General features: G+C 39.1%; 1 pseudogene; it reads right to left on the reverse strand.

Moving 5' to 3' along the window:
• The window catches only part of LOC122145163, a 54,734-nt pseudogene that overhangs the window by 6,961 nt on the left and 21,380 nt on the right, over positions 1 to 26,393 (reverse strand).

The following is a 26,393-nucleotide window of genomic DNA, read 5'->3' on the forward strand; positions in this document are numbered from 1 at the left end:
TAAAACGGTTCACTAAATTTCTCAGTTTAATTTTAATGGACCATGAAGTGAATCTAAAATGTTTAGACTTTTGTTCGTACTCTGCATACACAACCACTTAAAAAGTTTGGGCTCAGTAAGATTTTTATGTTTTTAAAGAAGTCTCTTATGCTATCCAAGGCTGCATTTATTTGATCAAAAAGAAAAATTTGAAATATTATTACAATGTACAAGAATTGATTTCTATTTTAATATATTTTAAAATTATATTTATTCCTGTGATGGAATAGCTGATTTTTTAGTAGCCATTACGCCAGTCTTCAGTGTCACATGATCCTTCAGAAATCATTCTAATAATTTTTTGCACAATAAAATTAATAAAAAAAAATCTCATTATTAACATTGAAAACAGCTGTGCTGCATAACATTTTAGATGATATTATATATTTTTTTCATTAATAGAAAGTTCAAAAGAACTGCATTCATTTGAAAGAGAAGACTTTTGTAATGCTGTAAGTTTTACTACTATCACTTTTTATCAATTTAATTATTGTTGAATAAAAGTTTCTTTCAAAAAAAGATCCCAAACTTTTAAATGGTAGTGTAAATCTGATTTGTTTTTCAAATAAGAACTTTAGGACTGACTGTATGCTCTGTAACTATGTAAAATCTGATTAGTACACCCAAATATGAAGATTCTTTCATTTACTCGCCTTTGTGTCTTTGCAAACCTGTATTTTTTTCTTCTTCTGTGGTTTAAAGTTTGTTTTAGAGTTTTTTGTTGTTGTTTTTTTGTTTGTTTGTTTGTTTGACTGATGTTTTAGACCCCACTCACTATCAACAAAACAACAAAACAATCCATCTAACATTATTTAAAATCAGTTTTTTTTGTGTGTGTGTTTTTGGAGAAGAAACTAAGTCATACAGGTTTGGAACAACCCAATAGTGAGTTAATAATTATCATTTTCATTTTTGGGTGAACAATCCCTTTTAAATCAGCCCAATGTGAAAACACATAAGAAAGCAGATGTCATTGTAGAAAGATGACAACCTGAACGTACTGAATGCATTTTTTTGGATTTTAAACTAAATACAGTATTATGTTATTTTTGCTATTCAGACTACAAACGAATATAATATTTTTGCAGCCTGTCTAAACAAAACCTTAGAAATCTTTGCTGAAAAATCGGCAGTGTGTGTTGTTCCATACAAATGCTAAAAAGTTGAGTCTTACCTTTCATTTCTTCATCCTCCACTGTGGCATTACTGCTGTCTGATGACTCCTGCGATATTCAGACACAGAACACCAATTAGTCACACAATACATTAAATTTTTTTTTTTAGAAAGAATACCAACTACCAAAGTACCAAAGTCCTCACTCTCATTGTTATACACACAACATAAATGAACATGTAAACAGCAGAACTCTGGAGAATCACACACACAATTAACCGTTCAATGATGCATGTCCATGTCAGCACGACTGTTAGAAGAGGCTTGTTATGTTTGTTATACTTAACGATATTGAACACAGGCCACACCTCCACCAGGAATGAACATTATGAACTCAATACGCTTTCATAATTTCACAATATCCTGTGCTAAAATCTGAGAGATTCACTGATTACAAGAGTACTGCAAACGCTTCCACGGGCAGCATGGGTGTAAGGAACTAGAGGTTGGCCAATGTATAGGTTTTGCCGATTAATCGGCACCGATAGTTGATTGCTGGAACTATCGGTTATCGGCAAAGATCCATGCCAATAGTTTTCCAGGTTGCGTCCGTTGCTGGAGCAGCTGAGAAGGGTCTGCTATCATTATACATTATATATACTGACAGCACGTGCTATTTGTATAGATAGCTCTTTCTCTTTCTGTTGCTCTATTTTTTAAACACCGAACATCAAAATCTTCTATGCCTCATTGTTCATTCTTGAAGTAAGTCCTTTTTTTTTTTTGATAAAGCACTATTTCAGTTTTTGTTCAGTATCCATATTAAAAAAACTATCTGTTAATTAATCGGGCTATCGGCCAGTGTGGTCCAACCTAGCTATCAGTATCGGCAAAAGCCAATATCGGTCGACCTTGTTAAGAAACGGATGTTCCACCTGTATGATAAATAACTTTGGTGCTGTGGTTGGGTCACCACTTGATGTCTAATTTAAAGCAGAGTCCTGATGGATTGCAATTCTTACTAAATCGTTTTAAACAAATATTTCATATTTTCAAATTAGCTCAGCTGTATTGAGAAAAACACTCAAAGCTGAAGGGTTTGCAACAACACATTGTTGGTGGGTAAGTATTTACACACTGCAGCACATGCTCTTGTACCTTATTGCTCAATTGAATTAATCGACAGAATGATGTCTCAATAGGAATATGAGAAGGAGGAGGAGGAGGACATGGTCACCTGAGAAACGGGGGGACCGTGCACCTGTCATATCGTAACAGTAGCGATGACCAAGGACACCCAGCTCCTGCTGTAAATAGGCCATCAGTATGTGGGGCGATATTATTAGGTGCTCCTGAAAAGGCTTTTGTTCTCTCATTCCATCATCTATCCTGCGCTACAGACATTGTTACACCTTTACAAAGAAAGTGGCAAACGTGGCGAAATGGACAGCTTCAAGGTGGAAATTTTCAAGGTGGAAATTAACACCAATTCCAGATTCACACAGAACAGCAACCACTTGCAGAACAACTCGGCCCCAGATCTAGACTTCACTACTGCCTCCTGGGAGAATCAAAGTGTGATGTGTGACATCACTGGTTTCGGCCCTATTTGCTTCTACATACACTTGCATCTGTAAAATCTGTACATTTGAATATTTCTAAAAACCTCTCTTCAATAACAGAACAAATTCAATATAACAGCATATATATTATTATAATAGCAAATATTTCAATTTTATTTAAAAGTTGCTTGCAAATAAAAATAATGTACTGTAATCAGCACAATCCCTAGTAAATTCACAGGCAATTCGCCTTAAAAATTGTAAATTAACATAAAAGAATATTAAAAAAAGAATACAATTTTATATATATATATATACTATATATATATATATATATATATATATATATATATATATATATATATATATATATATATATATATATATATATACACACACATATACATATACACACAGTTTTTTTGTCACATTATAGGCCTACTTTTCTCTTTCATGGATGCATTAAAATTAATCAAAAATGACTGTACAGGCATTAATAAAATTTTTTATTTTAAATAGATATTTACATTTGAATTCATTCCATTTCATTTCTATTCTATGTTTTATTTTTAAAGATAAACTGTGTAATTTCTCTCTTCCACTAGAAGTACAAAATGCTATTTAAAAAATAATGACTGTCAAAAATATTTTTTTCATGTCAAGGCAGATTGTTTCGCAAGTTGCACTTTCAATGAGCACCACAAGAGGTCTCTACGCCACACAGCCGGAGGCAAAGAGACCCAAGACGGCAGGTTTAATATTCTCATCATGACACAGATTTCTAAATGTTGCTCTTCGGCCTCATACTGCAAACATCTGATCTGTCAAGAGTCATTTCCCATCATCACAATCATTAATAAACATCATTATTAAACAGACCATCGATTAATTGCAAAACAATCGCACTAGCACATATGGAAAGGAGCGCCACACCCAAACAACAACTCATCCTTCAACACGATATTTGTTTCATTAGAAATAATATGTATACTCATTTGCATGTTATGTTTAATTAAAAGATGCAATTTGTTAATAGTAATGAGTTATTCAACCGGATTTAAAGAGTACCAGCACGAGTACACATTAAACTTCAAAAGGGTCATGCAGGCAGCCAACAGGCACACACGCACCGATGATGTCATAGTCTGTAGTCACATTAGCACAAATGCATTGTGGGGCTGCAGATCAAACAGAGGACGGATGGTGGGAAGGAAAGAAAAAGAGTGGTGGTGGTGCTGGTGGTGGGTTACCTTAATCCCATCCACTGCATTTATGGATGACAGTGGTCTGTGCCTCCTACAGAGTGACAGGGGAGGAGGGGGGATGGAAAAACATGAGGAGAAAAAAAAATAAGAAAGAGAGTGTGTGTGTGTGTGTGTGTGTGTGTGTGTGTGGGTGGATGGGTGTTTGTGATTGCCAACCCAGTAACAATTAACAAACAAAACATGCACAAAAACCACCAGAGGTTCAACAGCAGAGAGCTTCATAAAACAAATTACTGCACGTTAGGCTCAATTTTTCAAAACCACCAACTACGAATGCACAAAACCACCAGCATCCTATCGCTGAAAGTGAAACAGCGTGATTTTTGACAGAGAACGACTGCGGATGCTATAGCAGCCGTCTAAACTAACATGTTTATTTTAACATCCTTTGTGTACGTGTCAACCCCGGAAACCTGTTAGCTAGACACCCATCAGACTGCATAAATCTGTAATGCCCACTTCTCTCTCGCAGGAAGTAACATTCCCTCACTGTCCAATGGCAGCCTGTGGTCCCCATCATTATGAGGTATTCATCACCATGACAACTGTTGCCCCATGCAACAGGCAGCAGTTGCATGCTAAGGTTACTATGAACCACTGATCTATAATAGAGAACATAATATCATATATATAATAATGTCTTTCATATATTTATATATGAGTGTGCTATGAACAGTTCAGCCAAAAATGAAAATTGTGTGATCATTTATTCACCCTCAGGTCATCTGTATTAATTTAGTTCTTCTATTGAACACAAAAGATATTTTGAAGAATGCTGGTGACCAAACAGTTGCTGGTTCCCACTGACTTCCATAGTATGGAAAAAAAAAAAACTACCGAAGACAATGGCTACCGTCAGCTAAAAAAATATCTTCTCTTGTGTTCAACTGAATAAATAAATTTATACAGGTTTAGAACAACTTGCGGGTGAATAAAATGACATAATTTTCATTTTTGGATGAACTATACCTTTAATAAATTTTAGTTTTGATTAGTTTTACTGATAAAATTGTTATTGTCATATAGCTATATATAAAAATATATTTATATTGCTTTATATTGCTTTTATATATTTTTTCTTTTTAAATAAGATTTAATTATTTTCCCCCCCCCCTTTTTTTTTTTCTTACATATAACATTTTTAATATCCTTTGCAGTTTGATCAAAGTAAAGTTTCCTCAAAGCATAAGCAAAGCAAATTTTAAATACAAAAACATAAATATGGAGATATATCAAATAAGAGGTACTAAATTAATAAAAATATCATCCAAGTCCTACTTAACTGTAGAGTTAATAGTAAAGCTGGAAGGGAAGCCATGAAACAAAGCACTAAGGCTAGAGTCTTTACTGACCATAAACACCTCCTCACTTCACTTCAAGGTTGAGTAACTATATCTGCACCATAAAACGCACACACATGAGCAGCACACAGACTCTACAGTGGCAGCATTAAAGGGCAACTATGAGAGATCCTAAAATATTCTAATGTATTGAGCCACGTGTTGCAAATAACTGTATATGCTGGAATGCATGTCATGCTTCCATTAGGAGCTTCCTCCCTTAATGCTTTGGGTTCACTCTAAAACCTCTTCACTGAGCTTTTACAGACCACAGAAATCTATAAAATTCCCCTCAGAACATAGACTATCCATCTATATCACTCAAGCATGTCATTAAAACCCCTTAATGAACCATTAAATAATAACATCACCCATGTACCCACCACGCTGGCATAATGACATTTATTAAATTCAATGCTCCAGCTCCAAGCAATAAACAACCTTCATTATCTACCGATCAAACTCCAGACACTGGGACCACTGAAAGGCAAAGTGGCATTATGCAATAAAAAAAAACAAACCCATAAATGTGTGGCGAGAGTGTATAGTAATATATATCAGAATGACAGAGTGCAACTGAATCACCAGAGCTTAAAAACCGAGTCCATGGACAGAGACAAAAAAGTAAAGGGTTCAATTCAAAAAACAGCTGTGCCACTTTAAGGCTGGGTCATTTAAAATGTTCATAAAGCACTTTCAATAGTGTTTAACTAGATGGCACCTGCTGTGGAGTAGTACTGCACCTTTAAATTAAATTATATTTTTACAAAAAATGCTGATCTTCAAAACTTCCTGAGATGCACACACACACACACACACCACACACACAAAGTCACACCACACTCACACACAACAACACACACACACACAACAAACACACCAAATAACAAGTTGGAATGGCAACTGCACTGCTCAGGACTGTAAACATTCAACTCAATTGACAACTACAGTATACTAGACCCCCAGTGGATTTAGGTGAGGAACACCCATTAAGGATCGCAGTGAACCAAACAGCCTCTTCTCACCACTGCAGCCAGAAAACTGTAAGAACAGCTTAAGGGGCTGATTCTAAGAGGCCTTAGGAGGAGTTCCTATTCCCAAACCAATCCAGATCATAATGATGATGCTCCAAACGGCCTGGACACTGCTCACTGACCACAGTTCACATACAGAAATGGCTAATGGCCCCAAAAAGTATTTTGTCAATGTAGAAACCCTTAAAAATGCAACGAATGTCACTGCATTAAATAAATAATCATCAAACCAGGTGGCATGTGTTTCAGAAAAGATATCAAAAGCATCCATTTGTCAATGATTTTCACAAAAAAACTTTTGTTAGCTTTCAAAAATTAATGTATTGTTTAAAATGATTGCATATGGATACTTTGTTGGTTCTCAAAGCATAGTGGACATGTTCATCATTAATATGCTAAGACACATTTTGAGAACTTCTTACAGCCCACTAAAAATCACCCTGAGACCAGCTGGTTAAAAAGTAAAAGCAAAAATGGTTAAAACAGTAAAGTGGTAAATATATTACAGGCCACTGTAATGCACTGTATATACTGTACATACATGTTATTCTCTGCTCTAAACACCAGATCTTTCCATTTAACATTTGCATTGTAAATTACATAATGTTTATATTATTTCATTTTATAACTAGCTTTACATTTTTTAAAAAAAAAATATACAGTAGTATTGCACTCAGATGCAATGAAAAAGTTGGTAAAACAGCACATAAGAAAACAAACAAACAAAAAATCCTTATTGTACTAAAGATTGCAAGTACAGTCACAAACAGAGGGAGGAAAAAAAGGATGGACTGGAAGAAAAGAAAAGGACTAGAGAGGTAAATACCAGTGCAGGAGAGGGGAGGTTTCCCTTGGGACTGGTGACTATGCTGTTTTTGGTGCTGTTTGTCTGGGGCTGTGCAGGGAAACACAACATACATTCGGTTAAGAAAGGGTCAAGTTGAGAAGGAACAAGGGGAGAGTCCGGCATGCACATGTACACAAACACTCTCACACAAACACATGCAGTAGAGTACTGTCATTATCTGTTTTAAAGTAACTGACTGATGTAGTGCCAACTCTTTACTATGTAACTATTTACATGAAAACACGAAAGTGATATTCATTGAGACACAATGTTCTCTAGCAGCGAAAGGGAAAGGGAAGAGAGGGTCATTATTAAAATCTATAAAATGATTTTTGCTAATTTGGCTTCCTAAACTAATCCATTATACTAATTATCCACATAACATGCAGAGGCGGATTAGATATGGGTGTTTATTTGTACACGGGGTCCCTCAGGATTCATGTCTATGAGCTTGCAGTGGTATCTAATGGTCTATTTTTCCTCGTACAGTTCAGGCACTCACGCGAGAGAATGTCGTTATTATGTGTCTATGGCGGGGGAGTCATGGTCAAGGGAGATGAATGAACAGCAGCCCACGACTACTGGATGAAATAAATTCACATACATGAGCAAAAACACTTCTGGGCACACATATCCATTCAAATACACGCTGTTCCTAGTAACTTACAGAATTCATTAACAATTCTCAAAAACTTTTCACAGATGGTCATGTATCTCCATGGAAGTTCAACTTTATCCAAGTAAACAGGAATATTGTCGGGAAGGACAACCAGCAATGCTATCCTCTTATGGGACCCAGAAGAAAAAGTTCCTGAGCACTGAGAATATAAGCGTCAGCCCTGCAAATAAATGTAAGTTAAAGGAAGCAAGATTTGGTGCAGTCAGAACCCTGGGATGTGTATAAATAGGATCTTCAGATCTTATCGAGATATTGGGAAAAACACCAGTGTGGAGCTGGAAAACGCAGGGTCTTACTCTGCATGACTACTCCATTACCTACCATGTGTATGGACAGAAAGGCCTCTCCTAAACCTGCTTTTAAAGCTTCCAGAGTGGTCAGTATTAACCAAAAATACATCCAATTACCAACATGCAGAATGAGATCCAGAAGGTTCGTGGTGTCCATGGAAGCCGGTCAAAATTATTCAAACAAAGGAAAGAACAGCGAGAAGGAGGAACCCGGTGTTTGTCAGAAAATACTCAAGAAAGCTGGACACTTTTACTGGGACCATGTGGTTTCAGAAAAAACCACTCCAAAAACTCTAGTCCACCAGTGTGTTCTGGCCAAGAAACCGTGCACTTAAGACATTCAGATACTGATTGACATGTAAAGCAACCATTCTGTTTATTTAGTTTTTATGTGCCACTTAGAGGTGCGTTTATCTGAAAACTGTTCATATAAAATAAGACTAGACTTGTGCCCTTAGGCCTGTTCACACCAAAAATGATAATGAGAACTATTAAAGGCCCCGATATACACTTTAAGCAAAAATAAAAAAATTAACCTGATTTTGAACAAAATCCGGCCTCAAATAAAGTTAGTTTGGGGAGCTTGCCAAAGCAAACTTTCCAAATCAGCTCCATGCAATAGCTCCAAAAGATCCAAAGCTGTTGTTTATCTTCTTTTACCCCTCAGCAAAGAATGTAAAAGAACTTTGAGTGTATTAGGGTTTAACTATATAGTTTAGTACTTGTTTCCAATTCTACGAGTTTTCTCTTCTTGCAGGTATGGACACAAACATAGTATTGTTAAAAATTCTTGATGTGAACGGGTCTCTACTGATAAACTGTTTAAGTCTGCCATTCAGATATGAATCAGGTGTTCAGTGGATTGAGTGTGGGCAGTCTGTGAGGCTGAGACTAAGATCCAAGATTAGTTGACCAGTAAAAACATGAAATTTTTTAAAATGTATTTTATTTTTTTAATAGAACCAGTTTGAGTAAGTATTATACTGGCCATCATTTCATTATGTCCCACAAAAATGCAAGAAAATAAGACTTTCGTTACGCGGTGTAGAAAAGAGTTGCACTGGTACAGTAAGTGGAGGTACAAGAAGAGGAAGATGAAAGAAAATAGAAGGGTGTAAATGAAACTAGATTCTCACCATCTACTGAATGGTAGAGCTCGACTTCAGCTTTACAGAGAGAATGAAAAGGAGCAGAAGTGAGAAAAACGATGCAAACTGTGAGGCGATATGTAAAAAGTAGACTGTTGGCTTGTTTGATAACCATGGTCATGGTTGGGTGATGAACAGAAGAAAAGTGCCTGGGTAGGAGATCTCAAATGCAGTCAGACTGTGTATATTTTAGTCAAAGAAAAACGATCTGAAAAATAATTTTGGAGTGCATGTGAAAGGTTTGGGTTCAGAGCAAGGCCATATGTAGAAGTTCTGTCTGTACAAGAGGATTTGGAGGAAGAGGAACAAGGAAAGGTAGTGGGTCAAGTGAAGGAAAAGGAGAGAGAAAACATGCTACTAGCAGAAGAATAGTGAAGTGCACCATGAGGAATAATCAGTGTAAGCAAAGTTACCTGATCCGGGGTCAGGTGGTTTGTGACATATGACAGTTTACCGTGTCAGAAGACATCTGGCCCTGAACTTGAAGACAGGGAAAAACACGTAGGAGCTACACACAAGTAGGAAATGACGTGTGCAAGGACAGGCAGGGTTGCTGAGAGAGGAAGCAAGCAGAGTCTGTGCGGTTCAGTAAATATTTTTTTTGTCCTAAAAAAAAAAGGGCAAACCAAGAATGAGTTATATTAAGCACAGAATGTTCTCAAGAAGCGCTTTGGTTGAAAAACACAGAACCACAACTTCCAATTGCTGACAACTGCCATATTAAACAAAGATAAAAAATGCTTCCAATTCTAAAGCAGAATTACATAACCAGTGGATAGTCCAAAGATTTAGAAATAAAGTAAGGAAGTCAGCTGTAGTTAATATGAAAAATAGTGACAACACACTAAATAAAGATCAGCTCAGATTGAAACGTCTGAAGACTGCGACGGAGCATAAAGCTGAAGGAAGGAGAGAGAGAGAGAGAGAGAGAGAGAGAGAGAGAGAGAGAGAGAGAGCGAGAGAGCAAACGAGTAATCATGAAAAGGACAGAAAGAAATATTTAAAATGGCTGGAGAGGACTTGGGGGAGCCTGTTGCTAGGTGACGAGAGGAGCGCTATGCTGCTATTTTCGTCTCAGAGTTTCAGGGTTTCAGACTCATGGCTATTCTTGGAAGCATAGTCCACATTTTCCCACTGAACTATTTCTTCGCTCAAACACACAAACATGTACATACATACACACACATGGAGATGGCAGGTGTGGGTCAATAGGTGGGTAGTGGGGTGACGACAAAGTAGAAACAGGTAGAAATGTGTTTGGTGTGTGTCTGCGAACCATGAAACAGAAAGTGTTACACGTGCAGTTCATCTCTGAAAAACTCCTTTTTCATGAATCAAATTACTCTGGCTCTTGTGGAAGATTCCATAGAGTCCTCAATGGCAATCACAGCCCGTCATCGTTATATCATTCTCCTAAACATCTCCCACACGCCTAAAGGTGGTGATGGAAATAAAACCTAATATCGTCTCATCTTTCAGTGGTATCTCTGGCTCCATGACCGGATAGAGCTCGTTAGAGTGTTTGGTAACACTTTATATTTCCACGCTCTTATGTCAGTAGAGAGCCTCTGATTCGTTGTAATATTTTTTAAATCTGCCGGTAACGGTGAAAATCATTTTTCAGTAAGAGGCTGACTAAACTTAAAACAGAATGACACTGAAATATACTGTATTTTAATAAGGTGTTAGTTAGGGTGTCAGGGTCAGGTTTTCAAACTCTCATGTCCTAAAAACAAAAACACCCATACCCACACATCAAACACAAACATGAACGAACAAAACTTTTGTAAAAAACACAACACAATAATGCCAACTAAAGAACACACTCTAAGCACGCACTGACAGATTAGCCAATAAAATAACAGGGAGGAGTAGTGAAAAGAGAGAAGCCATATGGTCATGTCTGGGTCACAGAGGTCAGAAGTTCAACAGATCTTCTTACCTTAACATCTGCTTTTTTGTTCAACAAGCTCTTGGCTGCTACAATGGGAGGAAATAAGAGAGAGACTTTAAATCAGCAGCACCATATTGCATATTACAGAATGTCAATTAACCACACCGCGGAAAGGCAGTTTACCCAGGGCTATATTTCCTAAAAATGAAACATAAAAACTGCAATTATTAATCATACTAACAATCTTGCAAACTATAACTAGGCCCAGACAGAATCTGCAGATTTTTGGTTCTGCACTTATTTTGGGGGAGAGGCATAGTATGGAATGAATTTGGATTTGAACATGGGAAAAACCTTGTCGAAGAATGGCAGGAGAGGAGATAGACTAAACTCTGTGGAATAATAGGACATTCACAAATTTTGCAGAAATATCAAGAACATTTTGCGAGGGCAGATTCTGTGTTGGCAGATTTCTGCCATGACACTTTAAACCAAACTTTCATTAATGATTCATTAACAATACATTATATAATTCCCGTACTAGATCAGCAGTCAATGTACAGGTAGATAAGGAATAGAATATACACTACTGTTCAACAACCTTTGGAGTCAGTACGATTTCTTTTAAAATGCTATTATTTTGAAAACGGTTTCTATTTATCAAAGAATCCTGAAAAAAATGTATCACTTATACAAAAAAAGTGGAACCAACCCTCTTTTAGAAGGGTAGTGTGTATGAAATTAAATACAATTTCAATGTTTCATGATAACTTACTATATTGGTTGGTTCAAAAAACTAATGACCTATTAAGTACTATATACAAGTAACAAGACTTTTAAACATATTTTGGATTAGTAAAAGTGTAACCCCATGGTCCCTCAGATTGACACAGTTCCCCATTGTCTTAATCATTCATACAAAAATAAACATTTTAAAAAAATTTGTTTACATCTTACAGGAAAGCTTGTGGCAGAGAAATATATAAATTAAGCTATACATTTTTAACCAATGCTTGGATTATCCATAGAAAACCACGGTGCCACTGAATATCTCATTACTCAGTCTACATTTCTTCCCACTTTATTTGATTTTATAAAACCATTTGGAAAGGAAAAACAATTCATATGGAAGGGAAACAAACTGAATATTTAAAATGAGCGTTTTTAGGTTCAACCCAAACAGTTAGAATGACAGAGAGGACTTATCAAGCCAAGGAATATTAGGGAGTGGCAATTTAAAAAATAAATTAGAATTAATAATTTTCAGTGTTTATGGACAGGATCATGGTGAACAACATTCATTTAATCAATATAAAGCAATCATTAACGGAGTATAAAGAAGAATCTGACACAATCACGGTCATTCAATGGTTGGTTCTTGTACCATTTCATATTTAAAATACATATGCAAATAAATTCACACACACGATCTCAAAGCACCGTTGACGCAGTTCATTCAGATCACTTCTTTTTTAATTTTAATTAGGTCCAAGTGAATGCATGTGCCGTATTTCTGGTCATAAAACTAAAGAACAGGGTTCACTCAAGGTTGGTATTTGAATACAGATCAGGGCCTAGGGGGAACTGAGTATCTGGGCCACCAGTCCATCCATCTGGGGCCAAAAGGAGAGGATCAGTGAGAAGAAATGAGCATGTGTCCCTGTAGGGGAAAGAGCAGGAGTACGTAGGGTGAAAAAGTAAAAACTCTAATGCTCTAAGGTTGAGTGGAGCTTGAAAAACCTTGAGGGATTAACCCAGAAAGCAAGAGAGGAAAAGAGAAGGTGAAAGAGAATGGCATGAGGAAAAGAAAAAAGAAAAGAAAGAATGGCGAATAGGTCCAAAACTATCAGAGTCCCTTGTGTGGTGTCTCTGAAAAAGCTGAAGCTAAAAGATATATCTATGGAGCTGTATCGATCTATGGAATCAAGAACAAAAAAATGATCAACTTGTTTTCAGTAGTCTCCCCATTTTGGCGTTCTCAGAGATGATCGACTTTGCAGAGAGGTTCAGCAAACAAGGGTTAGTAAAAAAATTGCATAACCCAAATACGTTTATGCCAGGCTGTTTTGTATAAGCAGTTTTCACTACTCTAAAAAAATAGTCCCTCAAGTTACTCTAATGACTTAAAAAAAAAATAAACCAGGAATTAAAATAATTAGATAATTACAATATAATTTTATTAAAAGAAACATAAAATCAAATTAGAATACGAATATAGTTATACTCTTAAACTGTTATTTATCTTTAGGTATATTTGCAAATTTAAATGCATCCTGTGTCAATGTATAGCTAGGCCGCACAAGCAAACTAAAATTTAGTATTCAAGTTGAGAACAACAGCTTTTTGCAACCTTACAAAAGAGTGTGTGAAACTCCTCATCTGATTTTGAACTTTCTGAACACTTCCACTGAAATGCCCAAACTAAAAAAGAGGAGTAGTCCACATAACCTGAAATTGAGATACAGTAAATATAATCTCTTATATGCACCATGCATTAAAGTCAAATATGAAGGGATTTGAAAGTGAAGCTTTTTTTGTGTTTGATCCGAGGTGCAGTCCATATGTAGAGTAAACTTGCCCTATAGGTGCGGTAGTCTGGTTGCCTCAGGCTGGGGAGGTAGTAGGAAGGACAACAGAGAGAGGGGCGCACTACATAACTTTTTGATTGGAGAGCATGTGGAGGGGGAGCATGGAATATGAAGCAGAGGGGTCAGAAGGAGGGGACAGGGAAGCGAAGGGGGGAGGGAGGAGGGGAGAGGGGGGCACTCGGGGAGAGTTTAAGAGAACAGGAGAGAGGAGAGGAATGCTGAGAAATAGGGAGACCCTAGGGAGGGGGTAGAAGCACTTTCAAAAGTAACTGGAAGGAGGGAGATGTCCCTGTGGGGGGGGAGGCAGAGGAGAGTTTGGGAGAGGGAGGTAGCGATCTAAATTATCAGGAGGGGGGGCCTTTATTCGGGCACGCGTAATTTCGAGAGGGGGTTTGGAGACGAGGAGAAGCAGGGAGGATAGGAGTAGGAAGGGAGAGGCGGGCCCCAGCGGAAGGAGAGAGAGGAAACAGGGGGAGGTAGGTGAATTGCCATAAAGGAGGAGGGGGGAGAGAGATCTAGAACAGCAACCAGGTGGGCGGGTAGGAGGGGAGGACTCGATTTTGGTTTGGAGGAGATAGAGAGGAGAGAGGGTAGGAGGAGGGTGAGGGGGGAGAAGAGGGCGGGAGGTGGAGGAGCGGAGGGGGAGGGTAAGGGGAAAGCGGCTGGTGATCGGGACGAGGCTGGGAGAGGAAGGAGGAGGTAGGAGGGGGAGAGATAGGAGAGTGTTTCTAGGGGTGGGGGAGGAAGGGGGGGGGGTAAGAGTCTCTGGAGGAGAGGGAGAGAAGTGTGAGGAGAGGAGGTAGAGGTAAGGGTGGCAGGAGAGGGAGGGGGCGTTAGGTTCTTGATCGGGGGAGCGAGAATGGTTAATTAGGGGAGGGGGAGGGTGGCGAGAAGGAGGAAGGAGGGGAGATTAAGGGGGAGAGGATAGGGATAGGCGAAGAGAAGTGGGGGGGGGGGAAAGGTGGGGGGAGGAGGAGAGAGAGAGGGCAAGGGTAGATTCCACTATAGGTCTGCAGGGAGGGACGGGGGGAGGAGAGGAGGGGGGGGGAGGGGGGGGTAGGAAGGAGGAGCGTGGGAGGAGTCTCTGGGAGAGAGAGGGAGGGAGGAGGGAGTAGGGAGGAGGGGGGAGATCAAGGTGAGGACACGGTTAGAGAGGAGAGAGGGGGGAAAAGCAGGTGTGGGGGAGGGGAGGAGAGGTGGGGGGAAGCTTTTGAGGGGAGAGGGGGGGGTAGAGAGTGGGGGGGGGGAGGGCACCCCCAGGGGGATTAGGAGATGGAGGGGTGAGGAGGCGAGGAGGGATGCGCAGGGGGATGGAGCAGAGAAGGGGGGGGGAGTGGCAACCCTTTGGAACGGGGGGTGAGGTGAGGAGGATAGGGTTATCTTAGGGGAGGGAGGGGAGAGGGGGGAGAGGAAAGGAGGTAGAGGGGGGGATGACGTGGAGGAGAGAAGGGGGGGGGGGAGAGGAAACAGGGGCGAGGCGCAGAGACGGGGGAGTGGGAGGTTATAGGACAGGGAACAGGGGGGGAAAGGAGAGAGGGAGAGTAGGGAGGAGGGAGAGGGAGGGGGAGGAGGAGAGAATTGGAGTACGCGATAGAGGGAGGCGGGAAGGCGGGGGATGAGGAGAGGGTAGGGGAGGAAAGAGAGGGTCCAGGGGAAGAGGAGAGGGAGGAGGGGGAGTAGAGGAAGGGGGAGGAGGTGGAGGAAGGAAGAGGTTAGGAGGGGGTAAGGGGGGAGATGGCTGTGGGGGAGGGTGAGGGCGCGAGGGTATGCTATAGGAGGGGGGGGGGGGTGAAATGAGGTGAATATAATGAGAGAGGGTATGTGTGGATGGTGGAGCTTTGAGGGGAGGGTGGTAAGCGGGGGGGAGGGGCAGGAGGGGGGGGGCAGTCATCCACAATGCGGCTGTAGGAGGATGAAGGGGGCAAGGGGAAGGAGAGTGGGGTAGGGGGAGCGGGAGGTGTAGCGGGAGGCTGGCCAGTGGTGGAGGAGAAGCTATATGGAGTAGGAGAGAGGGAGTGCGAGATGATGAAGGGGGGGGGGGGGGAAATGAATTAGGACAGAGTAAGGGTAGGGAGTCAGATAGGGGGCTGGTGGCAACAGAGCGATGAAAGGGGAGGGAATATAGGGGGTGACGGAGGAGAAATGGAAGGAAAGGGGAAAAGGGGTTAGGGAGGGAGGGAGAGAAGTAAAAGAGTATACGTTAGGGGAATGGAAAGGAAAATTGAAAGAAATGGAAAACAAAGAAAAGGAAATACGAAAGACCGGGAAATTAAACTAGGGCCGTCAGAAAGAGGGAAGTTAATAGGGAATAAGTAGTAAAGAACAGAAAGTGAAGAAAAGAGAGGAACGAGGGAAGGGACAGGGGACAACGGAAAAAAAGGGAAAGGAAAGGGAAAGAAAGGGGGAAGGAAATGACCGACAATGAAACATAAATGGTACGAAGAAGAAATGTCAGGAAATGATATGGGAAGTGTAAAAGGATGCGAAAAGGAAAATAGAGAAAAAGGACAGAATGACAAAAAAATGTCCTCAGGGAAAATAGGAAATAGACAGATAAAAAAGAGAAATGATCAAATAAAACGGAAGAAAAGAACAAAAACATTGGAGCAACTGTTGAATAAGAATATGTATGGGGAAATATCCAGAGGAGGAGCTAGAACATAAAGGGTCAGAGGCCTTGGGCCCCGCCAGGGCGGCGCTACCTTGTTCCACCAGCCCTGCTGTGTGGTGCCTGCAGCCGCGCTACTGCATCCGAGCCGCAGCAGCAGGTGACCGAGGCGGGAGCCGTGTTCCTGTCTTGCTACCACTAACACACACCCACACACACACACACACACACACACACACGTTTAATAACACCCCACGTCTATACGCACACATACCCACCCAAACACAAATCACAAAACAAAATGAGAGGGGGAGGAACCAAAAAAGAGAGAGAGAGAGAGGGAAGAGGAAACGGGGGAGTGAAAAGAGAACCATTCATTAGTCTACGGGAAAAGAAACTGTCAGTTTTAAGAACACGTCAAACCAATTTTCTTTTATTTCTTTGAGAGACAGGTGGCTTGTAACAAATGATACCCCTCACTCAAAATACAAGCCATACTTTCATTACAACCAAAGGACAACAAAAACAAGACTCTGACCCAGAGGGAATCATCCCTCCTAACATTCAAAACCACATATCATTTATCAATTGTCCTTTGTTGGACCATCATCTGAAGGCGGTTATAAGCAAAGCCCTGGCCTCACAGATGAGTTCAAAAGGCAGAAAAGTGCTGATATAACTATTGGGATACTCCCCATTAAGGGATGCAGTCAAAAAAAGAGAAACACTGACAGCAGAGAGACAGCAAACATAGCATGTGCAGGTGAGAAGTCTAGAAATGCATGTTATTTTGTATTATCGCATGAGATCTGTGAGGTCAGAGCTACAGTAAAACTGTCGAACTGCGACGCCATGGTAGCAGGAAAACGGTTGTGTATGTAAAGGGTGAGGCAGCACGACTTTTTTTTTACTTTATAGTGATAGCATAATCGTTGTCGTGCAGTGTTAAAACAGACATAAGGGGTGTGTTGTCGGGATGAAAAGAGTCCACAAACCTATCAGCTCATCCTCGTGCTTCTTTTTCTATTTGTATTTTTATGAGGACAGACATTGACCAGGGAAATGACAGCACAAATATTCTTACCAATTATGATACAAATCGTTCAAGCAAGATATAATCTGATTGTGTGCTAATACGAACAAAGAAAGCAAAGGACAAACAATAAGGGACAAGATACTGGTAAATAAAAAAGTACTTGGTCACAAAGGGTGGTTATTTTTAGTATTAAGAAATTACATAAATCAAATGTAATTTGTTAAACGATATGCTCATGCAGGCATGTTGCTCGAGACATTACGGGTCAAGCAATTTTAGTAAGCACTGGCGTTTGGGGGGGGGGGGGGGATTATGTTGTGGTTAAATGCGTATTATGCAGGATCATAAAAATGCTGCATCGAACCACTGGGAGTAACTCGTCTAACATGATTTGTTTTATAGTCCCCATTGGGTTTGATATCTAATGCAATCACCAGTTAACACGTTAAATTATATCTTAATCCTCTGAATCCTTTGTTACTATGGCCACAAAATCGAGTCTGGTGTATAGACAATAGATTAAACCGTTGTTGTGGCGGCAAACTTTTGCCTGCAAAGGTTAGTTATTATTTGACATCAACAGACCAACACAAACAACGTCAACGACAGAGTGGGGATCTAAAAGACCCATAGAACGATTCCCCTGGCAGAACCATAAGAACATACACAGAACAGACCCAATCAGAAAAACACACACATATTCAACAACTCAGCTGTCAAATCAAAACAGTTCCAAGGTTAGTTTGCAGCTTCATCCCACCTGAATAACTTACCAGAGAAGTTCCGTGACACAAGCATGGTGGTGAGGATGGCCCCCTGTGAGGACATGAATGAGGAAATATAAACCTGTGTGTGTGTAAAATTAGAATTGGGTGAGCATGTGTGTTTGACCCTGAAACAGACCCCTTGAGTTTCCTCCTGGCGTTGAACTTCTTCAGGCATTCCACAGTCTCTTGTCTGTAGCATTGGGAAGCCACAGTAGAGCGTTGCTATGGAACAAATAGGGAATAGATTTTTAACTGTATATCTACATCTACCGTGTTTCTGTGGCTGTTTTTGGTCTAAGTGTTCTACCTAGTGCACGGTCTGTGAATACATACGCAGACCCATGGGTGTTTGAGAGCTTCCTGTGCAGTGATTCTCTTGGCAGGGTCTATGGTTATCATTTTGATTGCTGAGTTGGTGGCTTCAGGAGTAACTGTGTCCCATTCTGGACTCATGGAAAACCGTAATTAAGAATAAAAATAATTTGATATTATTATTCAAGCAAGCACTTTAGCTCGGTCCAGCAAGCACTGTTCATAAATAAACCACCTGTTGGATACTTTTGCAATTTCTTGGAACTTTTGAAGTTCCATTTTGCTCTCTATTAAAATGTAATGAACTTCATGGCACTTGCAATGGTGAGGCAATGTCAATGGACTGGTCCAATGCATGATTATGAGTCATTGACCCATACAATACTAACCCCGTAATGTGTGAATGAATATGATCAATAAATATTCCCTAAGGCATTTTGAACCACTAAAATGATACTAAAAAAGTACTTAATATCTCAATATTATCAAAAGTTCGTGCCGCAACCTCATCCAGCATTTCTATTCCATTCGATGGAAATATGGCAACTTTTTATTTTGGAAATAAATGGCATTCAATGCAGTCTATTAGACAAACAATGCCTTTCCGGTTAAAAATGTTTTTGTGCCACTAAAGAAGTCAGAACTATTATAAAAATCAATGTGCATATTCCTATATCTTCGTGATAGTACTGAAGTGGTTTTGATAATGTGAAAGCCAACACTTTTCAATCATACCTCAAAGTTATTGGTGTTGATTGTAAATTATAGTACTCAAAACGAAAAGATTCATAAAACGCACATCATAAGCTCCCGCTGTTGACCTGTTGATATAAGTTTGTGGTCTGCCTACATTCTCATCTTCCCAGAAAGGGTGGATAATTGCCAACCAGGCAGAACAATTTCAGAATCATCACTCTCTAATAAAGAGAAGTAAAAAGAGAAAAAGGAATCTGTTTCCAAGTAGAGAGCCCAATGTAAACAGGCTAATGTTAAGGCTTAAACGTTGTATAACAGATACGAGCCAGTAACCGTGCTGGTTACCTGGCAGGTAATCATTATTCTCGGTCTACCACTTACTCAAAAGAAGTACAAAAGAGATGAGGTTGCTGAGTTCTACTTTTGTCTTTGTCTTGCTTGTATCTTAACAGTGTGTTCAGGCAGGTTGACTAGGAAAGCTCACCGACAGGCTGTCATTAAAAAACTCTATCTGTCACTGCAAATCTCTGTAGGTACTGAAACATCCGTTTAGGACCCTGCTGATAACCAAATAAACCACCTAGTCCCAGTTTCCAACTCATGTTGAATCTTTCCCATCTTGGGTCAAGCTGGTGTTTTAGATTGTTTAGCTGGCAGGCCAAATAAAATTAGAAAGTGTCCAAAAAAACCCTCTGAAACCAGACAACCAGACCAGCTTGACTAGGAGAGAGAGACCAGCTGAGAACAAGAAAACCCTCTTGGGTTGGTGTAAATAGCTCTTTATATCAGCAGGGAAGGCAGACGGAGAAGCAGACAGCAAGGTCAGCTCACTTATTTTGGCACACAGCACATCAAACTCTGGTAATTCTCTTCTTTCAAAATGAGCATGTTGCTTGTCACTGGATTTGAGTTTTATTTTACCGCAGGCCCAGATGTCCACTTCGGTTTTTGCCAATGCGTTCCTTCCTCATCAGACCCCTCAGGGGACAGGTAACCTGGTGTCCCTGCCAAATCCTGTAAAAATGCACAGTAAAATGTGAATTATAAAGGTGTAAGCAGTACAAAGGAGTTCTAAAGTGTTTGTTATAAATCGTGTGGGTGTCCTCTCAATATCAAACTACAGGTTTGGCGTCATTCTGTCGTGCAATGTCTTCATACCAAACCATGCCTGCTGGTCTCCCTGCACCTCAATGGCCAGGAATGTCCAAAGTCGGCCACTTCCCAGCGTCGGCGTTCTTGCACTTACTGGCCAAGAGCAGATTCTCTGGCTGAGGGGAGAATGAAGACAACATTTCTCCTGCCTTAACACACAACTTTACACTCATAGTAACAAACACACTGTGCATGCTGACACACACTTCACAACAAGAATAGATAGTCAGATACCCATCACATGTTCTTAACATAAAACCAGCGCACATTTTAAATGTGTATGATATAATCAACCTCCCAAAATCAGATTCTGTTTAGACATTAATTTGAAATGGTGGGTTTGGCTGCAACTTTCTGACTGCAGAATGTTTCTAAATAAAGGACGCAGAAAAAATAAAAACCTTTGTCTACAACTGGTAATAAGTGTGTGTTGTGTGCATGTTTTCCTCCCAACTGACCCAGATTATCCATCCTCATTATTCTCTGTCACTGACTGTGCTAATAATGTGATATCTCCTCTAGTGCCTCCTGATGCTTCTGCTAGCACACACGACAACAAGTCTTATAAAATCATAGTGCTAGCACTCTGATCTATAAGGGCTTGCTAACAAACCAAATACACAGTCACACACACCTTTAGCACTGCAGTAGAAAGTGAAATCTCAAGCAGCTTTTCCTGCATTGCAGAGTCTGTTGGGATCTAACATCCACATCCCTCACTCTCGTTATTCACATTGTAGACTGCTACTAAAATGATTAAACTGTGACAACTGACAACAAAAATAGCTACCGTTTAACAGTTTGGGGTCAGTAAGACTATTTAAAATAATAATAACAATACTTTAATGCTGCAAGGATGAATTAAACTGATCAAAAGTGACACACATTATAATGTTACAAAAGATTTCTATTTCAAGTAAATGCTTTCGTTTGAACTTTCTATTCTTTAAGAAAAAAGGGTACTGTTTCCACAAAAATATAAACTAGCAGAAACGTTTTCAACTGTAATAATAAACTGTGGACTAAGGATCAAGCAACACTAAATACTCATTAATGACTGATGAAAATACTGCTTTGCAATCACAGGAATAAATTACACTTTAAACTATATTAAAATAGAAAACAGTTAATGTTTTCACAATATTACTATTTTACTGTATTTTTTGATATTTTATTTTATCAAATAAATGCAGACTTTGCGAACATAAGAAGACTACTTTCAGAACACTAAAAAAATCTATTTTACATTCATTTTCATATATAATTGATGCACTGCTTTCATTAGAAGCTAAGAGCAAATTGACTGTAGGGTTCTCTGATTATCAATATTTAAAAGAACATCAACCAATATATTTTTTTAGCATATGCAGAATAATCTAACACTTGTAATTATAACTTAAATCCTATTAAAAAAAACATCTAGATATTAATACATGTGAATAACTGTATAGTTGCAGATGCAGAGTCAACTTAATCTCAAGTGCTCACAGACAAGCTTTGACTTTTCAATTTGGCAGATGTCTTACATATAGCGGCCCGTAGAAACAGTCGCTAATGAGCCATTTACATATACATAAATGGCACTGCAAATTAAGCAAATTTGGCTCCTGAATGTTTCATTTTAAGCCAGGGGGCATTTATTTTTTTCTACATTGTCATCCCTGTTCCATAACACTCATTATCATAATCACCTCACTACCTTCCCTTCATTAAAATTTCCTAGATTTTGTCTCCGTCTTCAGCAGCTCTCATACAGCATAGCTAATGCGGATCGCTTCCAAAAGAAAAGAAAAAAAAAAGAGGTTAAACATGCACTCTGCTAAGGGCTGGAACACCAGGAGCTAATCCCAGCCTTTAAACTCAGTAGTGGGAGGAATTTTGATGAACAGCACCCCGCTGAGAACAAATCTAGCTCTCCAATGCTCTTTCCCAAGCATATAAACCTCTGCAGTGAAATCCATGACATGACTTCCTAGCAAAAATCTCATCAGCATGGGCACAGCTACGAATCAAAGCTAGGTGCACTGCTTAAATTGGCATGAGTTGGTTTAGTTTACTTGCTTAGCTCAGTAAAACCCCAAAAAGCATGGGTGTTGATAGATGTGTGTTATTGTGTCTGTGTGTGTATGTGCAAGACCGCTGCTCTTTTCTGCAGTGGCATTCCTGTCGTGCCCACTCAGATTCCCACTGTGGAAGAGCGCATGCCCCAGGCTTCCATTTAAAAGGGCACTCCAGTGTGGGCAGACACTGAGACCATGAAACCAAAATGCAGCAACACCGTTTTTAGCATTTACATGGTTTCTTTTTTTCTGGATACTGCTACAGTGAAATTGAGGCTTGAATCAGATTAAATCTAGAGATGCACCCAAAATTACAGTAATTTAAAATATTTGTTTTTTAAACGCCAAAAAATAACTATTTTTAGTTTTCAAAGGAAAAAGTTCTGAAAGGTCAAAATCATTGATCAAAATGAGTGAAGTTTAATTGGCGCTTCTCAAATGACTCGTTTGACTATTTCATGCACAAAACGTAAATAAGCTACAAAAGGTAAACATGTCAGCAGTATGGACACACTAAACCATTCCCAAAAATGATGCTAAATAAGCAATATGCAAATTTTGAGAGGGGGGTATGTTGCTGAAGAACTGTACTATGACTGGTTTAATTTATCACCAAAGAACTTGACACCTTGAAGAGCATGACAAGTTCAATTAACCAATTATCTAAATTTAATTAACAAAACTTTATTTTTGGTTTTCTAACATTAATTATAACCTAAATACTTAAAAAATCATCCGTTGAAGTCTATTGCAGATCTAGACATTAATACTTGTAAATAACTATGGCTGCAGTTGTACTAGGGAGGAATGTCAAGTGTTCATGGTCCAATTTTCGGCAAAAACAGCAAAAGTAGTAATGATTTTTTTGGTTTCAGATTAAATAATTTTGAAATAATGAGGCAACTTGTTGCCAAACTACTATGACTGGATTAATTTATCATCTAAGAACACAACACCTTTAACAGAATACAGAGTTCAATTATCCAATTACGCTAATGTAATTATTACCACATTTTTTCAGTTTTCGGCTAAATGGCATCTTAAATTTCAGTTTCATGTTTCGCTTAAATTATACCTTCTGTGCTTTACTAATTAAATAAGATCAAAGCGCCTGATTTATAGATATACATCTGGATATCAATTTGCCTATGCTCTTTACAGACTCAACATGTCAATAGAAGTAAACAAGACAAAGTGCACCGGATCTGTGCATTTTGAAGAAAACCTGCAGATAAATGTGTATTTATAAAGTGACATTACAGATACAAGTCACAATCAAACCACTTATACATGCATACACAAACATGCAGCATGCATTCTGCAGCGGTGTTCGTCCAGCAGTCATTGGAGCTTTTTGGCAGTTACGATAAGTATCCTAGGCTAATTTCTGGCCTAGAAATGCACTGTAATCTGATTGCAAAGCATGCCAGGTAACATGACAGTAGTTGAATTATGTCTAGGAACAACAATTCCCAGAAGCACACTGCATTTTAGAGGGAGCAGTTAAATGGTGTTGCAGTGCACTCAAACCTGGACATGACGACTGGTCTGGGACTGGGACCCTGATGTCTACACTGACTCTCTGGTTAATAAAAGCAATCCAGATAGCTACATTGTCATAGTTAATTAAATTTTGTCTATTTTTATTTATATAATAATAACTGCATGAGTCATTTTAGTGGGAGCACTTCTGAAGTGCAAGAGAGACATTTGTCTTGATCAATAAACTAAAATCAATGTAGCTCTTTAAGTCAGTCCAATTAGCGCAGTCTTACCTGAACATTCATGAAAGAGAATTTATTACCAGCAATGGCCAATAACACAGCAATACTCAAGCATGTATGCCATGCACTATCACTGTGTGACATCGGACTGACCTCCCATGCATTTCTGAATCTTTTTTCCACCCATTTTCGCAGGTGGACCAAGAGTTCCTATCAGCAATTATGTCAGTCCCGTCAAATCTACACAGCAGTAGGCACAGATTTCCACATAGCAAGTTTATGAGCACATACACAAGTTCATACACATCACAAATGTCACTTACCTTCAGGTCTCGGTGCACCACGCCCATTTGATGCAGTGAAGCACCGCCTCCAGGATCTGCTGGATGCAGTGACTGCATGCAAACAGCAGGGGGCGTAGGTTAGTCTGAGCAGCGCTACAGTCCCGTGCATAGGCCAGGGGTGAGGGGTATTTGGGGCAAGTAGAAATGTAAAAGGGAAGAGGAAGGGTATCTCTCTAGACTCAAGCCTTGCCTCCATGTAGCTAAATATTAGCATACAATATCTGAAATAATAATAAAAAAATTAAAAATTTTAAGTTGCAAAACCGCAGGTGGATTTCAGCACTAATAGTCAGAAACTAAAACATCCCCTCAGAACTAAAAATTTGTTAAATATAAATTGATTCAATTGTGATGTATTTAAATTTGGGTACAATATAAACATTATATGGAGGCAATGCTTTGCGTCTTTTGAGAGTTTCCTTTTATTTTCTAATGCCAACATATGTAGGACTTGTCCCATAAAATTACTGCAAAATACAAGAGGTTCCAAAATACTTTTTTTTTTTTTTTGGATACAGTAAGGTTGTTACGATTCAGTGTAAAAGTGGTAACCAGATCATAGATTCAAATATTTATGAATCCAGTGTAAGCAAATTTCTTTCTTGAACGCAAAAATCTAACGAAATAAATCTGAGATAAACTAAAAAGCCAAAAATGCAACAAAACTGCATTTACATACACTGCCATTCAGAAGTTTGGAGTCAGTAAGGATTTTATATTTAAATTTTTTCAAGAAATTAATACTTTTTTTTAAGCAAGGACGCATTACAAGTGACAGTGAAGACTTGTACATTGTTACAAAAGATTTCTATTTTAAATAAATGCCTATTTTTACTTTCTATTCATCAAAGAATCCAGAAAAACGTTTCATGGTTTCCACAAAAATATTAAGCCACACAACTGTTGTCAACTTTGATAATAATAAGAAATGTTTCTTGAGCACCAAATCAGCATTTTAGGATGATTTCTGAATGATTATGTAACACTGAAGACTGAAAATCTAGCAGCTATTGAAAAAATGGCAGCTTGATTTCTGCTAATTGCTGCTTGCAGCTCTACTCTTCTCATCCTCCCTAGGGCAGTAAAATAGGGTTTTGGAAATTAAACCTTGAAGTAAACCATACAGAGTAACACAGCTGTATATCTATGCAGTCTTTGATAAAATAAATATAGTGTCATGAGAGTGTAATGTGATTGCGGTTTGAATGCGTGTTAAGGAGTGTAGGATAGCAGCAACACATGCATGCACGCATATGAGCTGGTTGCCAAGATACCCCTGCATGTTGCTATGCACGGGTACAGCCTACACCAGGGCGAAAGATGGTTTCGGTATTTTAACATCCCAAATCCAGATCCGAAACCCTAGTGATAATAGAGTGTGACTGAGGTCGTGGTCAAGTAAAAGAAGACATCAATTGTGTAAATCAATTAATGCTGTAAATGGTTCTCTAGGTCAAAGCTATTCCAGTATACAGCATATCCCATGAGTCAAATCAGTCGGTGCTGGAAGAAAAAGATGGGGGGAGCTATAGCTGCTCTACAATCACACAGCACATGGAGGGTGAACAGTAAGAGGGTTTGCATGCTGAAGTGAGAGAGCAGTGTGTGTGTGTGTGAAGGTCATGTGATACGGTGTAACTGTGAATGACATTTGCTGTATTGAAATCTTTAAAGCTACAAACTGACTTACACTACCATTCAAAAGTACAGTAAGATTTTCTTTTAGAAGGAAGTTAATACAAAAAAAGTGACAGTAAAGACATTTATAATGTTACGAAAGATTTCCATTTAAAAAAAAATGCAGCTTTTTTGAACGCTCCATTCATCGAGGAAACCTGAAAAACTCTATCTTGGTTTGAAAAAACATTCAGCAGCACAGCTGTTTCATTTTTTC

This window comes from Cyprinus carpio, chromosome A5 (assembly GCF_018340385.1).
Source record: "Cyprinus carpio isolate SPL01 chromosome A5, ASM1834038v1, whole genome shotgun sequence".
Classification (NCBI taxonomy): domain Eukaryota; kingdom Metazoa; phylum Chordata; class Actinopteri; order Cypriniformes; family Cyprinidae; genus Cyprinus; species Cyprinus carpio.